The 25,289-nt window shown below is 46.2% G+C and overlaps 1 long non-coding RNA gene across 1 annotated transcript; it reads right to left on the bottom strand.

Annotated features, from left to right (window-relative positions):
* Positions 1-21,297: 21,297 nt before the first annotated feature.
* LOC121987762 lies at positions 21,298-21,874 on the bottom strand. Its single transcript, XR_006113720.1, has 4 exons — positions 21,808-21,874; positions 21,613-21,693; positions 21,464-21,527; positions 21,298-21,376 (listed from the first exon to the last, which is right to left on the bottom strand). It is a non-coding gene; the product is annotated as an uncharacterized LOC121987762 (long non-coding RNA).
* Positions 21,875-25,289: the final 3,415 nt, after the last annotated feature.

Raw genomic sequence — 25,289 nt, 5'->3', positions numbered from 1 at the left:
CCTGTCCCTGAGCTGTCTGGATATCACCAAGTAAGGTGGATTCTAATGTAGGGGCGGTGACATGGCTGCTAGTGATAGTAAGGTGGAGCTGGACTTCCTGCTAAGGTTGTCTGCCACCTTATTGGCTTTTCCTGGATGGTAGAGGATGTCTACATCATAATCTTTGACCAGTTCGAGACATCTACGCTGTCACATATTCAGATCCTTCTGAGTAAAGAAGTACTTCAAACTCTGATGATCTGTATACACTCTACACTGAGCTCCATACAGGTAATGTCTCCAAATTTTGAGAGCGAACACGACTGCTGCAAGCTCGAGGTCATGAGTAGGGTAGTTCCTCTCATAATCCTTGAGTTGTCTGGAGGCATAGGCGATCACCTTACCTTCTTGCATCAGTACTGCTCCTAGTCCCAATTTAGAGGCGTCACTATAAATATCAAAGCTGTCTGTGTTTTCTGGTAGAGTCAAAATGGGAGCACTGGTCAATCTCCTCTTTAGCTCACTGAAGCTGTTCTCACAGTCCTCTGTCCACTGAAATTTTCTGTTCTTCCTGGTGAGAGCTGTCAGTGGGGAGGCTACTCTGGAGAAGTCCTCTACAAATTTTCTGTAATAACCTGCTAATCCCAGAAAGCTTCTGATTTCACTGGTGTTCTTGGGTTTTTTCCAATTACTCACAGCTTCTATCTTACTGGGGTCTACCATGATACCATCCTTTGAGATGATGTGACCCAGGAAGGACACCTGATCTAACCAAAATTCACATTTCGTGAACTTGGCGTACAGCTGGTTTTGCTGAAGGGTCTGCAATACTATTCTCAGGTGCTCTGCGTATTCTTCCTGAGTTCCTGAATAGATAAGAATGTCATCGATAAACACAATAACAAATCTATCTAGGTAGTCCCTGAATACTCTGTTCATGAGGTCCATGAAAGTAGCTGGAGCATTTGTCACGCCAAAGGGCATGACTACGAACTCGTAGTGTCCGTATCTAGTCCTGAATGTTGTCTTGAGTATATCCCCTTCTTTAACTTTCACCTGATGATAACCTGATCTGAGGTCTATCTTAGAGAACACTGCCGCTCCCTTTAGCTGATCGAACAGGTCATCTATTCTGGGAAGAGGATACCTATTCTTGATGGTGACTTGGTTCAGTGCCCGGTAGTCTATGCACAGGCGCATGCTCCCGTCCTTCTTCTTCACGAACAATACAGGCGCTCCCCATGGTGAGTGACTAGGACGTATGAAGCCCTTGTCAAGCAGCTCCTGTAGTTGCTCCTGAAGTTCCTTCAATTCAGCTGGAGCCATGCGATAGGGTGTTTTGGAAATGGGATTTGTACCGGGAATAAGTTTTATCTCAAATTCTATCTCCCTGTCTGGTGCTAGGCCTGGTAACTCCTCAGGAAAGACTGCTGGGTAGTCACATACGACTCGGACCTCCTCTAGCTTTCGGTCCTTGTCCTGGCTGCTACTGACTACATGTGCTAAGAATCCCGTACATCCTGAATCTAGTAGTTTCTGTGCCTTCAGAGCTGAGAGAAACTTCTTGGCCTTCCTCTTTGGTTCTCCGCTGTACTCAAATTGCACTTCTGCTTCAGGTTGGAATATGACTTTCTATTTATGGCACTCGATAGAGGCACCATATCGGATCAGGAAGTCCATTTCAAAAATGACATCGTAATCAGTCATATCTAGCACTATCAGATCACAAAAGAGTTCTCTGTCTGCTATAATGACTGGCACTGCTCTGAGCCAGTGCTTAGATGCCATAATTTCTCCCGAAGGTAGTGATGTTAGAAACTGACCACTGAATACCTCTGGGGGTACTGCTAACTTTTCGGCGAATGCCCTGGATATATAAGAATGGGTTGCCCCAGTATCGAATAAGACAGTTGCACTTTGCTGTAAAATACTAATCTGACCTGTAACAACTGTCGAGGCATTCGCTACATCCTCTCTGGTGAGTGAATAAATCCTTGTGTTCATCGTGGCTGAGGGGGCTTCTAGTCTGCCCTGACTGATGAATGGACCGTCTAAAACAGCCTGCATCTGGTGTAACTGGGCTGGCTGGCCTCCATGCTGAATCGGCTGTGGTTGAGGAAAACTGGTCTTGTTCGGGCACTGCTTAGCCATATGCCCCTCTTGTCCACATTCGAAGCATCCCCGTGTGCCCTTGCGACAAACTCCTGGGTGGAATCTCCCACAAGTAGAACACTTGGGATAACTAGGCTGTTTGTTGGCTGGTCCTCCTTTTGGGTAACCCCCTGATTTGCGTTTGTTGCTGGAGTTCCCTTTCCAATTAGAGCCGTGGGAGCTGTGGCCCTGGTGTTTCTGAGTACCTGAGCCTCCCTGACCTTTAGACTCTGAGAGGACTTGCTTCTGCTGTCTGATATTGTTCTGGTAGTGCTCGGTGGTCAAAGCGCTGCTTACTAGTTCTTCAGTGGTTTGCGGCCTATGGATGCCGCTGGTCACGTTCATTGCTATTTCCGGCCTTAGCATCTTGAGCATCAACCGGACTCGTTCTTTCTCAGTGCTGACTAATTCAGGGCATAGACGAGCCAATATGTTGAATTTCTTCACAGCTTCCTCCACTGAAAGATTGCCCTGACGAAATTCAGTGAACTCGTCGTAGTGGCGGTTTGTGACCCGCATGTGAAAGAACTCCTTCTCGAAGTCAGCCCATGTCATCTGGTTCACTAGGCGCTTCGCTTTAATTCTCTCCCACCACATACGTGCATCCCCTGTCAAGCAGAAGGAGGCACACTTCACCTTCTCATGTTCTGGTCAGTCCAGAAGCTCCATCGTACTCTCCAGTGTTTTGAACCAGGCATGAGCATCCCATGGTTCACAGGTGCCTGAGAAGTTCTCTGGCTTAACTCACTGCCACTGGATCAGATAGGCTTCTCCCCTTGCCCCTACTGCTAGGGTTACTGGTGATGTAGGTTGGACTGGTGGAACCTCTATCACCACTGGGGTCGCTAAATTGGGTTCTGGGGTGACAGTGGGAGTGTTCTGCTGATTAGCCCTGAGGGTGGCTATCTCCTGTTGCTGTTCAGCTAGTTGCTTCTGTAACTGAGCCACTACTGCTGTAAGGTCTGGGGGAGGCACTGAACTGCCTGCCTCATGCTGGGGCTCAGTAGGTAGTGTCTTTCTAGCTGGGCGTCCTCGTACCATTTTCTAAAAACATAGAGGACATACATAACTAATAGGATCATGTTGCATAACTATTGTTATCATGTTTAATTAGCTACCATAATCACACTAGAGACTATCATACAGAAGCATGCTTTAATTATCTATAAACATGAGAGCAGAACATAAATGAAGTGAGAGATGTTCTTACTTGGAAGCTGCAGGTTTAATGCTGATGTGTGTGTAGGAAGTATGGAACTTTTGCTCTGATACCACTCTGTAATGACCCACCTCCTACTGAGGCTAAGCTGTAAGGCCGGACCGTCACATTATGCTGTGCTAAACTATAAGGTGCGGAAATCTGAGCTGAATAAAATCTTACTCTGCTAGTCACTATTACAGCCTGTAAGATTAGGTTCAAAGACCTTTCCATTGACATACATACACTAGGGAAGGAACCCATGCTTTCTATTTGCCCAAAAGACTGAATTGAGACCCTTCCAGCTGAAATCAGACACTCCAATCGATCAGCTGATCGATTGGAGTCATCTGATCGATCCGCTGATCGATTCAGCGTGCTACTGTGCACGGACAAGATTCTGGATCGATCGGCTGATCGATCCGTCCTGCCTAATCGATCCATTGATCGATTCAGTGCGCTACTGTGCGCAGGGTAATATTCTGGATCGATCGGCTGATCGATCCAAACTTGTCAATCGATCCAAGGATCTATTCCAGAGCTCTCTGTTCGTGACAGAACGCGACCGGATCGATCAGCTGATCGATCTAGGAGCTTACTGTTCGCGAGGAAACTCCCCAATCGATCAGCTGATCGATTGAGGGCCTCCAATCGATCGGTGGATCGATTGGGGTTTCTGATTTCGCAGCTAAGCTCTGATTTCAGCATTGTTTCGTGCCAAGGTCACATACATAAGTTCTAAATAACTGGAAAGCATTCTAATAGCAAACAACTAGTGTTCTAAGCATGTCCACTAACCATCTAAGCATATCTTGCATAATTCGGACACTTAAGTATCTAGAAATGCAGAAGAGTAATACTATAAGAAAATACTAAATTCTAAAGGTTGCTAGTTTCTCCAAGGATCTTTATTCCAAGTTCCTGCCCACACACATCTTTGTAGCATTGTCCTCCAGCCCCCGCTAGTCCATCTTTCCTTTACCTTTATCTGCAGTATAAGGAAAAGAAGTATCTGTAAGCTTACGCTTAGTAAGAAACCATCTACCTCACAAAACATGCAACGATGCATTTTATGATTTTTAAAACATGCCACTGAACATATATATGCTGTCAATCGAAATCCAAGCTGAAGATCATGATGAAAACACTAAACATGGCATAACATTAAACTAGGCATGACAACAAGTGCTAATCATAACTATTGTATTGTATCAACAATAACTAAACTGATACAAAGGCTGAGCTAAGCTAATACTAAACTAATGCTAAAGCTGTTTTGAATTCACATAACTGTTTTGTGAAGTTTTAAAACTATTTATCATAGATAGATGAAAATACTAATCATGCTGCTGATGGGCCCGGCAGCTGTACTTACTGTGCGCGCATCCCTAACTAAACCCGGGGTTGTAAATTCCGAATCTAGTAGGGTTTACTAGGTTATCTAAACCTAGGGACGACTATGGGAGCCCAACCCAATGGACATCTAGTCCAGTACAGTGCCACTGCTGAAAATAAAATACTGGTTATAGCTGAATTTTTCTTATCTTGCTATTTCTAGGTTATCTGAACCTAGAGCTAGGTTGTCTGAACCTAGAGGCGACTGTAGGAGCCCACCCATTGGACCGTAGTCTCATATAAGCTGTAATCAAACTGAACATGCTGTTAAAAATGCTTCTATTGCATTTACTGAGCTATTAAAATGTCTGTGGTAGCATTTAACTGAGCTACACATTTTATCAAACATATGGTGTGCACTAGTTCACACCCTACATGCCAAAATTCTGCATACGATTAAACTAATGCGTAAAACCTCGAAAGGAGCTACTTATACTGCAGGTGAGGGGTACCTCCTGCGCTAGATTTCTTACGATTCTAGTCGCTAGTTTTCCGGTGGAGACGATTCCCTTGACGATCCTCTTGCACCTACGTTCTCTTCTCGCGGAGAGGAACGCCCTCGTGTCGGAGTCGTTGCCGGAAGGTGCCCTTACGTCTCTAGGAGTGAAACCCTAGGTCCTTCCCTGGACTTGGGCGCCGAGAGGTGAGGAAGGAAGAGGGGTCGGTGGATGAGGGTTTGAGGGAAAGAAGAGTAGCGTTAAAACAACTCCCCACTTAATAATTTCCTATTTATACTAAGTGGGTAATTCCGCCCAACTCTAACATAAATACAATTGGTTCCCTCTTCTTTCAGCACAACCCTGCTGGGTTCACTTGGTTACTAGAGTCCTCTATAAGGCATAGGGCCCATAGGTCTCGGGTTCAATTCCCGCCTAGATCATTTTACGTTTCTATTTGTTTTTGCTACTTCCGCTACTCTAAAAATTCCATAAAAAATATCCTAAAATTTCAGAAAAATCATAGAATATTTCTAAAATTGATTTGAGAATTTTTTTTTGGCCGTTACACAAAAAGTCCAAGTGGGTCATGGAGGACTAGACACTTAGTGATGATGAAATTTCAGGTAGGTCAAGGTTGACTGAATGCTAAGCAACGAAAAGTCTTGGCAGGTTAAGGTTGACTGAATGCTGAGCAAAGAAAGTTCTAGTAGGTTACATTCAACCGGATATAAGGTAAGATGAGAATTCAACTTGATAAGGTTAGAATAAAAGTATTAGTCTATTGATAGGGTGTTTTGATCGACCAATGAACTCTAAACTTTAAAATTGAGATTTTGAGGTGTTTTTAGGGTTTGTTACTGATCCTGTCCGAATCAGAAGTCAAAGGATGCTGGGGACGTGGCGCTCCCTGCTGGATCCTCGAGTGCTCCGGCGAACCTGCAACAAAACCGAGCCGGGAGGGGTGTCCCGGCGACGGCCCTCCGACGCCCAAGTCAGGCGAGGAATAACAAAGAGGTGGCTTCAGAGATTCAAAAACCAGCGTACCTCCGGTGAAGAAATGGAGGCCTTATATAGACCTCTCGAAGGAGTCTGGGCGCGCCAATCAAAGCAATCACCTGCTTTCGACCATGCCCAGGTATGGGTTTGTCAGAAGGGCATCCATAAGGCCATACCGCTACTGTATCAACCTCTCCATGATGTGACGGCGAGATCCTCCATCGTGCAATCTTGTGTACGGCATAATCATCAGACATGCCTTTGCTGACATCCCATATCCCGAGCCGAACGAATAGGCCGCTCGGCTAATCTTTGTATCCTCGCCCTTATCCTGGCCGAGCGGACCACCCGCTCGGCCCTTCGGTCCCAGCCGGGCAGACACCCGCTCGGCCATTCAGTCTTCTCGCCTTGGCGTCGGAAACCCAAGCCCATGGCTGGGTTATCTCTGGCTCCGCTCGGACCTGCTTAGCGCGACCCGCTTAGTCGACCCTCCATCATCCTCATCTTTGGGACCCTTGATGGGTCCCCATTCTTACACGGGATCACTTGCCTTCCCTTCAAGTCTAGTCGAAGGAGGCGGTGAGTCCGACTGACTGGCGAGCGGGCGGTCGTCGCCTTATAATATCCCTTGAGCCGTTCGGCCCTTATGCCAAATTCAGCCGCTCGGCTCTTCGTTTTGGATGTCTTGGCGCTCAACGTGGATGTTTGCTTGTCTAAATCTTCTCGAAAATCATGCAAATCCTTTTCATTAAGTCAGAGCATGCGCAGTATGGGCGCATTAATTGCGCCTGGTGACAGAGCGCCACGTGTCTCTTCTTGCGTGGCGGTGATGATCCGTATGATGGGACGCCGATTACTTTGAAATGGACGGTTAGATGAAGACCTCGTCTCTCGTGACCTGCATCCGACGGACGAGGCCGACCAGCCTCGTTCGCATAAAGCCTTCGTCTTCGCCTTTACACTGCATTCTCTGTTTCATTGCGCGTCCTCCGTCGAAGGTGCCCACGGCTGCATCATTCCGGCTGTCCTAGTTCTTGCCTCTTGGTGGTTTTCGGCTTTCCGGTGATCCTCTCCGTTCATCTTCCCTCCGTAAGCTTCTCCCTTCCTTTCGTTCGGCCTTTCCCTTTCGCGTGGAACTCCTTTCATTCCCTTGCTTGCGAACTCTTATCTGTCCTCCGTTTCCGAGTTTCTTTCGGCTTCCTTCTTTCTTTTTCTTGGTACTTTAGTCATGGCGAGCACTTCCGTAGCCGCTGTTGACGTTCATGGTCCCTGGTATATGACCATGGAGAGTCGGTTTGATGAAGAGGGCGCTCGGTGTCTTGTTCGGACGTACGGGATCCCGGACGACCATGAAATAGTTGTAGCCGACCCGACCGACCGGCCCCATAACCCGCCGATCGGTACCATTTGTTTTTTTCTGGACCAATTCCAGGGCGGCCTTAGATTTCCCACCCATCCTTTTGTTTTGGAAGTTTGTAATTATTTTCGCATCCCGCTCGGCCAACTTGTGCCGAATTCCTTTAGGCTGCTGAGCGGGGTGGTCGTCCTCTTTAGGCTGCACAGTATCCCACTCGACCCCCAAATATTCCACTACTTCTTCTACCCCAAACAATCCGAGTTGGGTACTTTTATTTTCCAAAGTAGAATAGGCTTCAAATTTTTTGAGAATATGCCGACCTCCAACGAGCGGCCAGCATTCCGAACCAAATGGCAGACCGCTGTGCCGACCCAGCCGGAGCTCGGCAAATTCAGAAGCAATCCAGCCTACCTTCATGCGGCAAACTGGTTGTCCGGTCAGCGGTACAAAATCGACCAGTTGCTTCTCAAGGGGGTGTTGTACATTTTTGGATTATCTCCCGTTCGGGCCAATCTCCCCTACCGCATGAGTAAGGACTCTTTACTCCCTTCGCCTTTTTTATCTAACTGATTTTAATTTTTTCCACTGCAGCTGAAGTCATGTGGCGCTCCAAGGCTACCGATCATCTGAAATTGAAGGCCGTGGAAATTGAGGCGGCTACCAAAAAAGAACTCGCCGAGCGGGGTCTCATCCCCAGCCGCCCGGCAGATGCAGGAGAGGGGGGGCGCAGTCCGCCCCTGAAACAGAGGTTGCCCCGTCCGCTTCAACGGAGGTTGAGGCGGATCCTGTTTCCTCTGCTCCAGCCGAGCTGGGAGTCCCCCAGGCCGGGGATTCACCACTGGAAGTTCGGCGGAAACGTCGAAGAGGCTCCAGCCTTCCGCCGACCCAAGAGGGCGATCCACAGGCGTCGATCGAGATCGCTTCTCCAGATCGCACGCCGTCGCAGATCAGGACCCCCGTGGCCTCGCCCACCGCACAGCCCTCTGGCTCTCCTCCACGGACTCGTCGTCGCTTACGACGGTTGGGCGAAACTTCAACCATAGGGGAGTCCTCGGGCCAGGCGACTGCGGCTGAAGAAGTGCCGGCCGGCCACCCGACCATCAAGACTACCCTTCGATTCCCATCGGAGGAATATTTATTGTCTGCCGATCGGCCATCGAGCCCCGTTCACGAAATAACCTTGACGGGTCCGCTCGCCAAACTTTTCGAGGACGCCCAGATTCGGGTAGCCCTCATGACGCCCAAGCAGCTCGGCGATAATCATATGCAGAAAGCCACTCAAGTAGGTTCGTTTTTCTTCCTGTGTCATGCTACTGTTCAGTTCCCGATTTTGTTATTTCTCTTACAGCATTGGGCGGAGCAAATCGCCACTAGCCATCAGCTGGCCGAGCTGGAGGACCTCATGGAAAAACTCCAAGTCTCGGGGGGTCCATCGGCCGAGCGGGAGAAACAAGCCCGTGAGGCCGAACAGAAGAAGGCCGTCGACCTGGCTACGGAGGTGGCTCGACTTGAAGGCCTGGTGAAGAAGCGCGACGAAGACATGAAGCGCGCCAGCAGCCGGAAGAAGCGGGCGATCGCTGATATGGACAAAATGAAAGTTGAAGTCCGAGCCCTAGATCAGCGATCTAAAGAGCTGGAAGCCCAACTAACTGTCGAACGGGATGGGCGCTCAGCTGAACGCACGAAAGCGGAGGTGGATCAGAAAGTCCTCCACGATTCACTGATTGCCTCCCGGGCGGCGTTCAGAAACTACAAGGAAGGGGAGCCGAGTCGTCTGGTTGCTGCACGTCAAGATTACCTCCGCTCGGAGAGGTTTGGCACGAAATTTGGCGGCAGCGTCTCTTTGACCTTTGCCGAGGCCGTTAAGGTCACTGTGGCCTACTTGAAGAAGGGTGGCCACCTTCCTGCGGGAATGCACATTCCCGCCTCCGATCTGGCGGCCATGATAGACGACATTCCGGACGGCTTCTTCAACTTCGAAGACCCTGAGTGAGGAGTGTTCCTTGTCTGTACCTTGTTTTTACGTTTCCTAAGCCCAGCGCAACTTTTTGTACTTGTCGTTCGGCATGCTTCCCTTTTAATGTAATTATGTCTTTGCTTGTGTCTTCCTATCCATAATATTCTTCTGTTTGCTTAACGTTTATGCTTAGAGTTAGTCATGCTCTTAAGCGTTCTCCATCACGCGGCCGGTCAGCCTAACCCATTAAACAAAATCCGAGCAGGAGGGCCTACTCGCTTTACACGTATCTAGCCAGTGTGAACTCAACAAACGTCAAGTATCGAAGGACCAACGCCCGAGCGGGCCTAAATGTTTTAATACTTGTGGTTTCCGCGGTTTCTTATTCTCTGATATTCGTTCGTCCGCCCGGGGTGTTTATAGTCGCCGGACCGACTCTCGATTTTTAACGACGGAGCTCGTCGGTCTTCTGTTCGGGGATTTATAGACGCCGGCTCGTCTCTACGGTTTAACACCTGGGCTAGACGGTCTTCCGCTCGTATATTTATAGCCGGTCGGCGCGACTCTCGATCTTTAACGACGGAGCTCGTCGGCGCGGATATTTATAGCCGGTCGGCGCGGCTATCGATCTTTAACGACGGAGCTCGTCGGTGCGGATATTTATAGCCGGTCGGCGCGGCTCTCGATCTTTAACGACGGAGCTCGTCGGCGCGGATATTTATAGCCGGTCGGCGCGGCTCTCGATCTTTAACGACGGAGCTCGTCGGCACGGATATTTATAGCCGGTCGGCGCGGCTCTCGATCTTTAACGACGGAGCTCGTCGGCACGGATATTTATAGCCGGTCGGCGCAGCTCTCGATCTTTAACGACGGAGCTCGTCGGCGCGGATATTTATAGCCGGTCGGCGCGGCTCTCGATCTTTAACGACGGAGCTCGTCGGCGCGGATAGCGCGGCTCTCGATCTTTAACGACGGAGCTCGTCGGCGCGGATATTTATAGCCGGTCGGCGCGGCTCTCGATCTTTAACGACGGAGCTCGTCGGCGCGGATATTTATAGCCGGTCGGCGTGGCTCTCGATCTTTAACGACGGAGCTCGTCGGTCTTCCGCTCGGACGTTTATAGACGCCGGCTCGTCTCTCGATCTTTAACGACGGAGCTCGTCGGTCTTCCGCTCGGACGTTTATAGACGCCCGCTCGTCTCTCGATCTTTAACGACGGAGCTCGTCGGCGCGGATATTTATAGCCGGTCGGCGCGGCTCTCGATCTTTAACGACGGAGCTCGTCGGCGCGGATATTTATAGCCGGTCGGCGCGGCTCTCGATCTTTAACAACGGAGCTCGTCGGCGCGGATATTTATCGTCGGTCGGCGCGGCTCTCGATCTTTAACGACAGAGCTCGTCGGCGCGGCTCTCGATCTTTAACGACGGAGCTCGTCGGCGCGGATATTTATAGCCGGTCGGCGCGGCTCTCGATCTTTAACGACGGAGCTCGTCGGTCTTCCGCTCGGACGTTTATAGACGCCGGCTCGTCTCCGGGTTTCCCGGCCGGAGGGTTTATAGACGCCGGACCGTCTCCCGGTTTCCCGGTCGGAGGGTTTATAGACGTCGGACCGTCTCCCGGTTTCCCGGCCGGAGGGTTTATAGACGCCGGATCGTCTCCCGATCTTTAACTGTGTTTGCATATATAAACCTCCCGGCCGAGCGGCTCGGGGGCCTTCGGATAACCAGCCGTTTGGCTATGAACACAGAATGCCTTGGGAATAATTTGTTTCCTGCGACAAAAGGAGTACAGCTATTTTGAATTTACACAAAATAGAGCAACAGCGCACCTCTCACCCAGCTCTATATGGCTGAAGGTGATTTGCACTCCAGGGCCGGTCCAGCATCCGACCTTCCGCATCCTTGAGGTAATAAGCGCCCGAACGGAGCTTCTCGACCACTTCAAAGGGTCCTGCCCAGGGAGCTTCCAACTTGCCGACCTCTCCGACCGGCTTAACTTTCTTCCAAACTAGGTCGCCTACTTGAAAGGCTATGGGGATCACGCGCCGGTTGTAGTTCTGTTTCATACGTTGCCGGTACGCCATCAGCCGTACGGACGCTTTAGCTCTTTCCTCTTCGACCAAATCTAGCTCCATGCTCCTCCGTTCGGCGTTATCTTCATCATAGTTTTGCACCCGAACGGACTCCACCCCAACTTCAATCGGGATGACTGCTTCGCCTCCATATACCAAGTGAAATGGAGTGACGCCCGTTCCCTCTTTTGGTGTCGTGCGGAGAGCCCATAGGACGCCCGGCAGCTCGTCTACCCAGCTGCCTCCTTCATGGTCGAGCCGAGTCCGTAAAATTCTGAGGATCTCTCGGTTGGTTACCTCGGCTTGACCGTTACTCTGGGGGTATGCCACCGATGTGAAGTGCTGCTCGATGCCATAACTTTCGCACCACTCCCCGAGCAACTTCCCCGTGAATTGACGTCCGTTGTCGGAGACGAGTCGTCTTGGGATGCAAAAGCGGCAGATGATATTTTGCCATATGAACTTTTTAACCATCTGCTCGGATATCTTTGCAAGTGGCTCAGCTTCTACCCATTTTGAGAAGTAGTCGACCGCCACCAATAAGAACTTCCACTGCCCGGTAGCCATGGGGAAGGGTCCCACGATATCCATCCCCCATTGGTCGAACGGGCAGGCCACAGCTGATGCTTTCATCTCCTCTGCCGGTCGGTGGTACATGCTGTGATACTTTTGACAGGATAGACAATTTGCCACGGTCCAGGTAGCATCCTTTTGAAGTGTTGGCCAAAAATACCCGGCTAGCAAAATCTTCCTGGTTAATGACCGTCCGCCTGGATGTCCACCGCATGAACCTTGGTGCACTTCTCGAAGGATGTACTCGGCATCTTCCCAGCTGACGCATTTTAGGAGCGGACGGGAGAAGGCCTTCTTGTAGAGTTGATCTCCTACGAGGGTGAATCGACTAGCCCTTCTCTTCAGTAAATGAGCTTCTCCCCGGTCGGATGGGGTAGCTCCCGAGCGCAAAAACTCCACAATAGTTGTCCTCCAGTCGCTCGGGTATGTGATGCCCTCCATCCGATCGACATGTGCTACTAAAGATACTTGCTCGATCGGCTTCTGAGAGCCGACCGGGGATAACGCGCTTGCCAGCTTGGCCAATTCATCCGCGACTTGATTCTCCGCCCGGGGGATCTTCTGAATAATTACCTCCCTAAAGTTGGGCTTAAGTTTTTCAATAGCCTCCACGTAGAGCTTGAGCCTTGTACTATTTATCTCGAAAATCCCTGAGATTTGCTGAGCAGCCAACTGGGAATCTGAATAGAGGATGACCCGGACGGCTCCAACGTGCCGAGCGGCCTGCAATCCAGCAATAAGGGCTTCATATTCTGCTTCGTTGTTGGTCGCTCGGTAATCTAGCCGGACGGAGAGCTGCATCCGCTCTCCTTGTGGGGACAGCAAAACTATGCCAATTCCGCTCCCGTGTCTAGTGGACGATCCATCCACGAACACTTTCCACACAGCTTCAGGTTCCGGGTCCTGCACCTCTGTCACGAAATCGGCTAAGGCTTGTGCTTTGATAGCCGAACGGGGTTGATATTGGATATCAAATTCGCTTAACTCGGTTGTCCATTTGATGAGCCGTCCGGAAGCTTCTGGATTTAAAAGCACTCGTCCCAACGGGCTATTGGTCTTGACGATAATCGTGTGCGCCAGGAAATAAGGACGAAGCCTCCGAGCGGCAAGGATCAAAGCAAAGGCCAACTTCTCGAGTCCGGTATAGCGGGTTTCAACATCTTTCAAGATATGACTAAGGAAATATACAGGTTGCTCCTCACCTCCCGACCGGACTAACGCCGATCCCACAGCATGCTCGGTTGAGGATAAATAAATGTGCAACGGTTCGCCGACAGTTGGCTTGGCCAGCACAGGTAGGGAATTTAAGTACGTCTTCAGTTCTTCAAAGGCCCGATCGCAGTCTTCATTCCATTGGAACTTTGTAGCTTTGCGGAGGATTTTGAAGAACGGAAGGCTCCGGTCGGCAGTCCTGGAGATGAAGCGTGATAGCGCTGTAATTCCCTCATGTTTACAAGGCGGTGGCATGTCTGAAGAGCCTTCACCTTGCTAGGATTAGCTTCAATGCCCGTTCGGTCACAATATAGCCCAAGAAACGTCCTCCTTTGGCGCGAACAAACACTTATGAGGATTTAGCTTGACCCCATATTTTCTGAGTGTATGGAAGGTTTCTTCCATATCTTTGCATAAAGTGGCCGCTCGGAAGGATTTGATGAGGATGTCATCTACATAGACCTCCAGATTGTGTCCGATTTGCTCGCGGAAGACCCTATTCATCAATCTCTGATATGTTGCTCCGACATTCATCCGAACGACATCACCGTATAGCAATATGTCCCGTCCGGTGTAACGAAACTAACTTTTTCCTGATCTAGAGCGGCACTTGATGATAGCCTTGGTAGGCGTCCAGCATACATATAAGCTCGCATCCGACTGTAGAATCTACGAGCTGGTCGATTCGGGGCAGAGGGTAGAAATCCTTCGGGCAGACTTTGTTCAGATCTCTGAAGTCGATGCATACCCTCCATTTATTGCCCGGCTTGGAGACGAGCACCACATTGGCTAACCAACTTGGGAATTGAACCTCCCGTATGTGGCCGGCCTCTAAGAGCCTTTCTACTTCCGCTCGAATGATAATATTCTGCTCGGCGCTGAAATCTCTTCTCCTTTGTTTTACTGGCCGAGCGTCCGGCCGGACGTGAAGCTTATGTTGGGCTATGCTGGGGGAGACACCAGGCAGCTCATGCGTCGACCAGGCGAAGACGTCATGATTCATCTGGAGGCATTTGACCACTTCTTCTTTCTGTTCGTCCTCCAGGTCGGCGGCAATAAAGGTTGTAGCCTCCGATCGGCTCGGATCCTTTTCATCATAAATTAAAGCAGGAGGTTTCTCGGTTATGGCGTGTACCTCGATCCGTGGAGCCTTTCGCGCGGCGCTGGATTCGGCTCGGACCATTTCCACATAGCATTTCCGAGCGGCTAACTGATCTCCTCGTACTTCACCGATTTTGTCCTCGACCGGGAATTTGATCTTCTGGTAGAACGTTGACACAACAGCTCGGAATTCGCTTAACGCCGGTCGCCCCAGTATTACGTTGTAGGATGAAGGGGAGTCGACCACCACAAAGTTTGTTGTCCTCGTTCTCCGGAGCGGTTCTTCCCCTAAGGAGATAGCCAGTCTTACCTGTCCAACCGGCAGAACCTCATTGCCCGTAAACCCGTAGAGGGGGGTTGTCATGGGCAGCAGCTCGGCTTGATCGATTTGTAGTTGATCAAAGGCCTTTCTGAAGATGATGTTGACCGAGCTGCCAGTGTCAATGAAGATACGGTGGATGGTGTAGTTGGCTATCACCGCTTTGACGATAAGGGCATCATCATGTGGCACCTCAACTCCCTCAAGATCCTTGGGCCCGAAACTGACCTCGGGTCCGCTCGCCTTTTCTTGGCTGCAACCCACCTCATGGATTCTGAGCTGCCGAGCACTTGCTTTTCTCGCCCTGTGTGAATCTCCTCCGGTCGGTCCACCCGCAATAATATTGATTTCTCCCCGGGAGGTGTTGTTTCTGTTCTCCTCTTCCCGAGCGGACTGCCTAGGTCGCTCATTGGACCTTCGAGAGTGATCTTCATGCCTTGGAGGGAAACGCTGTTCGGGAGATCTCCTATATGTTCGCCGACCGGACTCTTGATGTCGCTGCCGGCGGTCGGGTGAAGGCGATCGACGAGGGCCACCCCGTCGTATGGGATGGGTGATTGAAGGCAAGCCCCGACAGTCGCGGGTGTTGTGGGAGTCAGTATTATGGAAAGAGCAAAATATTGGGGTCCATACCCTCTTTTTCTTCATCCTTGGCCGCTCGGCTGCTACCTCTTGGACCACCGAGGACTTCGCATGATGTGCCCGGGATGCCTCAACTCTTGGTCCTCTTGGTAGCTGATGGGCAGCGGGCTGCTTTTGTTCGGCTTGGGCCGGACGTTCGGCATGAGTTCCCTTCCGTCGGGCAGCCTCCGCCTCTTCCACATTTATATACTCATTCGCCCGGTGTAGCATGTGGTCGTAGTCTTTGGGCGGTTTGCGAATGAGCGTGCGGAAGAAATCCCCTTCCGCGAGGCCTTGCGTGAATGCGTTTACCATCGTCTCCGAGGTGGCTGTGGGGATGTCCATCGCTATTTGATTAAACCGCTGTATATACGCCCGGAGAGATTCTCTTGGTTCTTGTTTGATGGTGAACAGGCTGACGCTTGTCCTTTGATAACGTCGGCTGCTCGCAAAGTGATGAAGGAATGCCGTTCGGAACTCCTGGAAGCTAGTGATAGAGCCGTCTGGCAGCCTCCGAAACCACCTATGTGCAGATTCCGATAGAGTGGTGAGAAATACCCGGCACTTTACGCCATCAGAGTACTGATGTAAAGTGGCGACGCTGTCGAACTTCCCCAAATGATCGTCGAGGTCGGTCGTTCCATTGTAAGCTCCGATCGGCGGTGGTGTATAGTATTTTGGTAACGGATCCCGATGTATGGCTTCAGAGAATTGTCGGTGAACCTGCTCGGGTGGTGCGTCCGCTCGGGGAGCTTTGCCCTTCCTATGATCCCGAATGGGAGGCTCATCGGATGAAGATCCTTGCTCCTCGTGGGCGGGCGCGATTTCTGGGGGAGTACGGAAAAGAGCCCGAGGGAACCCTCCCGTTGAAATATATTCCGGGCGGTCTGCCTGCGCCGCCCGGCCTGCTGAAGCCGAGGTTGTTTACTGTTGCGCTCGCTCAGCTTGTGCTTTCTCCTTTTGCTGCGCCACTATCTGGGCCGCCCTCGCCTCAACTATAGCGTCAAACTCTTCTTGTGAGAGTGCCACGGTACGTAGTCTTCCAGCCTCGTCCATTGCCTCTGCTCGGATGCAGGTGCGTTCCCATAGACGGTGCCAAATTGATCCTGTCTGAATCAGAAGTCAAAGGACGCTGGGGACGTGACGCTCCCTGCTGGATCCTCGAGTGCTCCGGCGAACCTGCAACAAAACCGAGCCGGGAGGGGTGTCCCGGCGACGGCCCTTCGACGCCCAAGTCAGGCGAGGAATAACAAAGAGGTGGCTTCAGAGATTCAAAAACCAGCGTACCTCCGGTGAAGAAATGGAGGCCTTATATAGACCTCTCGAAGGAGTCTGGGCGCACCAATCAAAGCAATCACCTGCTTTCGACCATGCCCAGGTATGAGTTTGTCAGAAGGGCATCCATAAGGCCATACCGTTACTGTATCAACCTCTCCATGATGTGACGGCGAGATCCTTCATCGTGCAATCTTGTGTACGGCATAATCATCAGACATGCCTTTGCTGACATCCCATATCCCGAGCCGAACGAATAGGCCGCTCGGCTAATCTTTGTATCCTCGCCCTTATCCTGGCCGAGCGGACCACCCGCTCGGCCCTTCGGTCCCAGCCGGGCAGACACCCGCTCGGCCATTCAGTCTTCCCGCCTTGGCGTCGGAAATCCAAGCCCATAGCTGGGTTATCTCTGGCTCCGCTCGGACCTGCTCAACTGCTCGGCGCGGCCATTACCCGCTTAGTCAGCCCTCCATCTGTCCTCATGTTGGGACCCTTCAGGAAGTGGGTCCCCCATTCTTACCGCCGGATCAGTTACAATAACTAGGGTTTCTACTACAGTAACTAGGGTTACTACAGTACCGAGGATTGGGTTCAATCGTGAACTCTAGAATTTAAGGTTTGATATAGTAATTTCAGGGTTACTATAATAACCGAGTTTGGATTTGATACTACAGTGTTTTTGCTATAGTGTCAATCGATTGGTGATACTATAACAATGAACAAAATACTTCCGAATTGATTGGTGAATTCCAACAATCGATTGGTGGCACTGCAACAGTGAACAAAATGCTTCTAAATCAATTGTTGAGTTTCACCAATCGATTATTAAGGTAAAAAAGAACCATTTTGTAGGTTTAAACGATCAAATTTGATGGTAATCAATTGGTGAAGGAAACCAATCGATTGATAGGCAAAAATTAGCCTAAATGCAACCCTTTAAAAGAGAGTTTCGTGGAGATTTGAAGGCGTCAGTTCTTGGGGTTTTTTTTTATCAAAGTGATGCTGTATTTCCAGACCAATAAGAGATATTTCTAAGCAACAACAGATCATTTAAAGTAAAGTTTTGATTGTAAAGTCTTTTTTAATTTCATTTGTCTTTGCATTCTGATTTTTTATTATATTCTTGTGCTCAAGCTTGTGAGAGGCTTCTCTCCTTTGGAAGGTTTTCGAGAAGAAAGAAGTTCTTACTGGAAGTTGTGAGTGAGGAGTGAACTCATAGATTAGTTGCCTCAAGGAGACAGATGCTAATTAAAATCCAAGTGTTGTGTATCTGGAGTTGAGTTTGAATCAAGATTTCCATTGTGCATTTAAACTATGAGTACAAGATCGAAATGAAGCAATTAGAGCTATTCACCCCCTTTAGCTCGCACGGGTTCTAACAAGTACTCATTCTTAGTGAGTCTTATTATATGAATAAGATTGAGAAATTCACCAAGTGTCATACTAAGTGGGCACGAACGTTGATAGATATAAGTTAACATCTATCAAAGAATCAAGGAGAAAGCATATCTCAGATGAAGTACTCTCAAGTGATCGGAAGTATAATATATTTAATAAGTTGTACACGACCATACTTAACCTATGCAGTAAGTAAACTGAGTGATAAACCACTACAAGAAAAAAGTCTAACAACAATGATTTTTCACCGTTGTCGTAGCCCCTTTAAAACTGTTGTTAAATGTCGTGTTGTTAAAAGTGGTGCCCAAAGACAATAGTTTTTAACCGTTGTCTTTGAAGGCAAAGACAACATTTTTACAACGGTGAAAAACTGTTGTCTTTTCCTTCAAAGACAACAGTTTTTCACCGTTGTCTTTGAGCCTCTACCTTTAATAACAGGGTCTTCAACAACAGTTTTAAACTATCTACGACAACGGTGAAAAATCGTTGTCTTTTTTAGATAAAAAAAAAATTAATACACAATTTTCCAATATTATAAATCATTCAAAATACTAAATTTCAAAATAAAATTTAATATACAATTTTCTAACATTCAAAAATAATATCTATAACATTATGAAGAAATTTCATAAGCAACCAACAAAATGATAACACTATTAAAACAAAGGTAGAACAATATAACACGAGATTTTCTACTTAGATGTCGGTGAAGATGAGGGATTGCAGCTCCTAGTGCTCCTTAATTTGTTAAAGTCTCTCCATTTTTTTAGCTTGTCGGCATTCTTCCCAATACTCTTGAGGACACCTATTCGAATAAAGATATATATTACAAATTAGAAACTAAACTGTACGCGTGATTCTAATTGCACTGCATAAATATGTTACATAAGCATAAAAACCATTTGATATAGTCATCTAACAGAAGTGCAAAAAGCGTTATCTATGTAACATAAATGGTAACCTCTTGAAACAATATGGTGGCTCTTAAATTTCTTATTAAGCAGAATTTTCATTCTATGTTACTGCATACAAAGCTTCTATTATAAACCATGCAAACATTATTTTTCCCAGTGATCAAGCAGCATTAATTCTAAAAGGTACAATCTAATGCAAACGTTCCCACACACTCCATATGATGCTAAGGAGTAAGTCATACATTAAATTCTAAAAGGGACCATTAAAGGAAAGAATGCCTTAAATAAAAATGAATCCAGAAAGTTACCATAGGCTTTGGATTAATACTTTAAGTTTACATTGATCATAAGCTAAATCATAAAAAGAGAAGTGGAGTGGCATGTTATATCAGTTGACTTTCTAATCTTTAATTTAAGTTTCACCATTTAAAGAAACAAGTCTATTTCTTCCTCTTGGAATCTCAAAATCTATTACATCATCAAGTTGATGCATAGGATACCAATTTAGATGTTAATATCTTATAAAGTATATTCCTCATTAAATTTGTGTCCTCACCTTGAGAAAAACTGGAATATACTATTTTAAAGTCATGAACACGTTAAGGTTTTCACCAACTATAGTAGGAATGGCTGCAGTAATTACCTGAAACAACATAAATCGTTAGTTTTGAAGGCAGAGTAGAGAGATGTCATGCAACTTTTATAAATAAATGCAACATAATCTTAAAGAATAACATTATAGCAAGATAAAGATGATAAAAAGAGCAGTAGATTGAAAAATAATCTATCATTGATCTAGACTTCTTTGGTCAAAAAGTATGCTACAATCCCAAATTAAGCATCATAGATGTATAATTCCATCAAAAGAACTAACTCGCTGCCCAAAAGTAAGTTAAAAATGCATAAAATGATTTAGAGACCTAACAAAACCTAATCTTAATCTAATTAGAAAACTCTAATTAGCTCCACCCAATATATTCAATACTTGAAATGAAATGCATTACTAGGATTTGATGATGGACGAAAAAAGAGAACTACATATGTATTCCTAGAACTCCCACTCTTTTCAGAAGTGATAGGAATTGATTGGCGATAGACAAACTCTTATTACTAGGATTTGATGATGGACGAAAAGAAGGAAGAGATTGAACTACATATGACTTATCATTTGTGCTTGTTGAAGGTTTTGCCCAAGCTAAAACAAATGTAGGTGCAAGACTGATTAAACCAACCTGCGGAGTTGTGACAGAAGCAGACACCCAGCTATTGAAGTGAGTGACTCTGGCTGATAGCTTTTGTCCGGACCATTTCTCTGGGCAATAAAACAACAGACATTTCACGTAACCATCTGAAGATCTTCAATCTTAAATAAATTGTACATATTAATAAGAAAGCTAATGATATCAAAATGACCAGCAGCATGTGCTAAAATGGAACTAGCCTGTTTCATCCGCCAGAAATCTCGATGATGATAAAGAACATGAGCCAGAAGTTACTAGTATCCATCCCTCAAACCACCAAATTTCTTCTGACCGCTTGTATCCCAACAATTAAATCTAATCTTCCCACAGTTTGTGAAGAAATACAAGGGACGAGCCTCAACGCCAATAGTAGCTGAAAAGTCCCCCAAGATAATACGATGCATATATTACCCATCAAAACAAATAAAAATTTCAAATTAACATGATACTCACGCTCATACTTCTTCTCGAATTCACCAGTCAAATGTCTCTCCACAAATGTTGTCTTTCCTACTTCACATAGAATAATATGGATATAGGTGCAGAAGTACAAATGAAAGGACTCATTTTCTTCACCGAAAAGAAGGGGGGGGGGGGGGCGAAAGACATTCATGAAAGAAAATTTTGTGCATTCCGTCATTACACATTCAGGAATCGCCCAGCATTGAACGCTTAATCAACATAAACAAATATTAATTCCATACCAGCAGAAGCAATTTCTAGATAGACATTTCACGTAATAGAGGTCGAGATAAATAAAACAACAGTTCTGAATCTTCGTATTCCTAAGCGGATAGATCGTGAACCACTGATTTGTAAACTAAATCATGCTGACAAAGATGCTGGCAAAGATGACGACTTGCGCCAGGAAAGAGGGAAAAAAAAAAGGGACGAAATCAGAACTATGTTACCTGTCCCACCATCACTGAACAAAGTATCCTAAGAATTGATTTCCAAAGGAGGAACCTTGAGTGATATTATCGGCAATTCTGAATGTTCTACCAATTCGTATTGTGCCTGAATAAGGAATGTGCTTGTGAAATCATATAGAGAGGAAGTTAACCGTTCCAAGAAGTAGGGAGGCTGGTGCATTTGCTTTTACCTGTTCAGTGCTTGGGTTCGGTGTCGCTCTTCGTGATGAATGACTTGTACAAACTCTTAAAATGAGCAGTAAATTCTGTAAAGAAAAATCATACGCTATAGTAATCTATTCGAATTTGATAATGCTGGTGAGAGTTGTGAGATAAAGAAGTGAGAAAACTACCTTCGATCCTCATGAAGTAACGGAGGTTCTTCTTCGAGTCATTCCATTTATCAGAATCTTGTTGCTACTCAGTATCATATATGCACCAGGGCAGCGAAAGTTAGAGACAAATAAGTATTAAGGTACTGAAATGAAATTTTCAGGCTTACATATTGGTATTTATGATAGAGGAATTCAACCTTGGCTTTCAGATGTTCATCCAAATGTTTCTTCAGTTCCTCAAAAAGGGTCTGTAGACACAGGAATGGAAGAACATTAATATTGTTCTCTTTGAAAAGGGAAGAAAAAAATTATTCTCACTATCAGCTGAAGCGTCAGAAGTCTAAGAAAAGCAAACACAATACGCTGAATATAAAATCTGGTGAAACATCATGCTCAATAAGATTCTAGAGCTTCCCACGGATGATATATAATCTGTCTAACAAAATGCAAAATCAACCCCTTTTCTCATTACAATATCATAGTTGGTGACAACAAGCACCATAGAAAGAACATGTGCATACTGTTTAGGGCTTTGCTCTTTAATAAGACTTTTGGCTATTCCAGCAATGACATCTTCCCAGCGAGTTAGGATGTCCTTGTTCTCTTTCAGTGAATAACTATAATAATCAATCACACAAATTCAGATATAAAGCACTATATAGGATGGATAACTAAAACAAACAATTCCTCAATCTACATTGAGAAAGAAAAATAAAACAAAATTTCTCTTTGATAATAGCTACTTGAATACTTTGATTTCCAGGATGCTTCGAATAAGCGAATTGCCTGTCAAAAAACAAAGTATCCAGGATAATGTTTCTCATTATCTTAATAAGAATTGATTTCCGAGAAGAACAAGAGGCAAGTGGATTAGAGTCCAGGGACGTCACCATTGGATTGACTTCAGATAGGCGGGATGATAAAGATGTGGAAGTAGGGCCTGCGATTTCAAAGGGCGACGCGACAGCGACTGGCTGGCGAACCCCATACGGCTACAAGTTGATGTCGTTTCCCCTCCCATGCAAAGCCCTGCTTCATGGGAACGCGACTCACTCAGCCGTCGGATTTCACGAAAGAGTCCAATGCTGCCGCCGTCGTGTAGAGAAATCGAAACCCTAGGAAGGTTCATGGTGTTGTGGCGCAGGGAAAAAAAAGGAGGCGGGGAGGAGTGGAGCAGGGTGAAAGATGGCATGGTCAATCTCCGGCGAGTCTCGTCTAGCGCCGATCCTAGGTCGCCGCCTTGTTCCCCAACGCCTTCCTCCACGGTCGGATATGTCGCACACGCTCCCATGATCCAAACCCTCGTTGTCGCCCTATAATTGCTCTTCCCGGCTGCTGCTACTCCTGCACGGCTTCGGTGAGCGAGAGATTATGAGAAAAGAGGGACGGAAATGCTTAGGGATCGAGAAGGTAAAGGGGAATGCGGCGGCAAAAAAAATTTCGGGGGGAGGGAAAGAAAAAACGCAGCGGCAAAAATTAACGAAGGGGAAAACGACGAAGGGAAAAAAAACACCAGTATTCAACATCACTTAATAGACAACGGTTTTCAAAAACCATTGTCGTAATCACAAAAAAACGCACATAGACAACAGTTTTCAAAAACTATTGTCGTAGTCTTTAAAAACCGCTGTCGTAGTCTCAAAAAAAATATAAATAGACAACAGTTTTTAAAAACCGTTGTCGTAGGCCAAAAAAACTGCTAAAAGACAACGGTTTTTGTTAAAACCGTTGTTAAAAGGCAAAACAACAACAATTTGGCATAAAACCGTTGTTATTTGAGTGTTGTTAAATGAGGATTTTCTTGTAGTGCACGTGTAATCCAGGTGTTCAGCACTGGAAAGAGATAACAAGAGTACTAAGGTACTTAATGTATATTCGTGAATATAGACTGCATTATATCAGATATCTTATTATGATCTAAGGATATAGTGATGTGAATTAGATATCTGATATGAAAGACTCAAAGTTTATAGGTAGATATATATTTAATTTGGGAAATATAATCATTTCGTGAAAATCTTCTAAACAAACGGTAATAACTAGATTCATGATGAAATCTGAGTTTATAGATTTTGACAAATATAGTGAAAGGACTAAATGACTGTGATAATTCTTAAAAAATGTTCCTAAATGGTCGAAACTAATATCGACAATTTGCATATATTGCGATAGTCAATCAACAATTGGTTAGACACAGAGTCGTTTGTATAATGATAAGTCTAAACATATACATCGTAAACATAATACCATTAAATAACTATTCTCAACAGGAGTTATCACTATTGACCATGTAAAGTCAAAGGATAACCTAACAGATCTGATAAGCAAAGGGTTAAACCAAGAATTAGTTGTAAGATTATCACGAGCAATGAATTTGATGTCGATGAGAAATATTGATGCAGAGGAAATCTAACCTATGCAGATTGGAGATCCCAAGAACTAGGTTTAAAAGAATAGCCTAATTGCACCAACAAAGTTGCTCACTGTAAGGAACAAACCAATAGATCAATGAAGGATGGAAGTTAGGCGCACGACTTTTAATGATTCAATAAAGTAATGTAGAATACTCTTAAGAGATTAGCTATGTGAGAAATAAGTTGGACCACTTTTAAAAGAATTAGAGACGCAATTCTTAAATTTCTCAGAGAACTGGACATGTTCATGACCGAGAACGAAAATACTCATGAGAATTAAATTGTATTAGAGAGAGTCCTGGGTGAGATATGTCAATACTTACACAGATGGTAAAACAGTTCAAGGGCATCATGTCTACTGTCAGCAAATAAGCAAACAGATCTTCAAAAGGAAAGGTTCAAAGAGTAAAACTTACATGTCCTATACTGGACTCAACTGTACATGTCCTATACTGGACTCAACTAACTGCTAAATGATGTAATATATTCTGTTTCCATTCATGTGAGAGATTGTTGAAAATTTAAATGGAAAAGAGATGGATGGAAGTGAGAGATTGCATGAAATTTTATCCCTATATTAGGAGTTTTATGGCTAATTGATTGGTTTATATTATTGCACATGCATATATGATGTAAATATATGCATGAGGAGAAATTCTCTCTCACGCGTATGTGCACGTGCAAATTCAGGGCTCAGATTACACTGAACCAAGTTGACTCATGTACAAGCACAACTATACTCCTCAAATGTTAGACTGGTTGAGGTAAATTTTGTCTAAGTTGGTCAATCAATATTTTTTCATCTGAATAAATTAATTTTTTTGCTCATATGTAATCTAAGCACCGTAGGAGGTAGGGAAAATCTGTTTAAAGATATTGTGTCCAGTGCAGGCCTTGACATCACTTTCCGACTAGGTACAGACTGTTGGTCCACTGGGGCCGGCTAGAAGGGGGGTTGAATAGCCTGCAAAAACAAAAAGCAAAACCCTTCTCGACTTTTCAAATAAACACTTGCATAAATGAAGTAAACAAATAAAATAGAAAGGAAGAGACACACAGGGATTTTACTTGGTTACAACCGGGGAGGTTGTTAATCCAAGGAAGATGTCGCACTAGTATCTCTTTCAGGCGGAGAAGCCTCTTACAACAATGAAGCGCACAAATAAAGAAGCTAAACTCTAAAAAAAGGTGTACAAGTGTTGGAAAATGAATTACTTGTCTCATTGTCTAGCTTCTGGACCAAGGTTTTATTTATAGCCTTGGTCGGGGAGCCTGGAAGGGTTCCGGGCGCCCTGAGGGGGATAAAATTTTATCCCCGACGTAACGGATCACGTTTGACGTGATCAAACGTGATCCTGGTCAAAGTCCAACTCCGGGCGCCCGGAATGGTTCTAGGCGCTCGGACGGTCTGGGCGCCCAGAATGGATTCG

Source organism: Zingiber officinale, chromosome 5B (assembly GCF_018446385.1).
Source record: "Zingiber officinale cultivar Zhangliang chromosome 5B, Zo_v1.1, whole genome shotgun sequence".
Lineage (NCBI taxonomy): Eukaryota > Viridiplantae > Streptophyta > Magnoliopsida > Zingiberales > Zingiberaceae > Zingiber > Zingiber officinale.
This window is presented reverse-complemented; position numbering and strand designations above follow the sequence as displayed.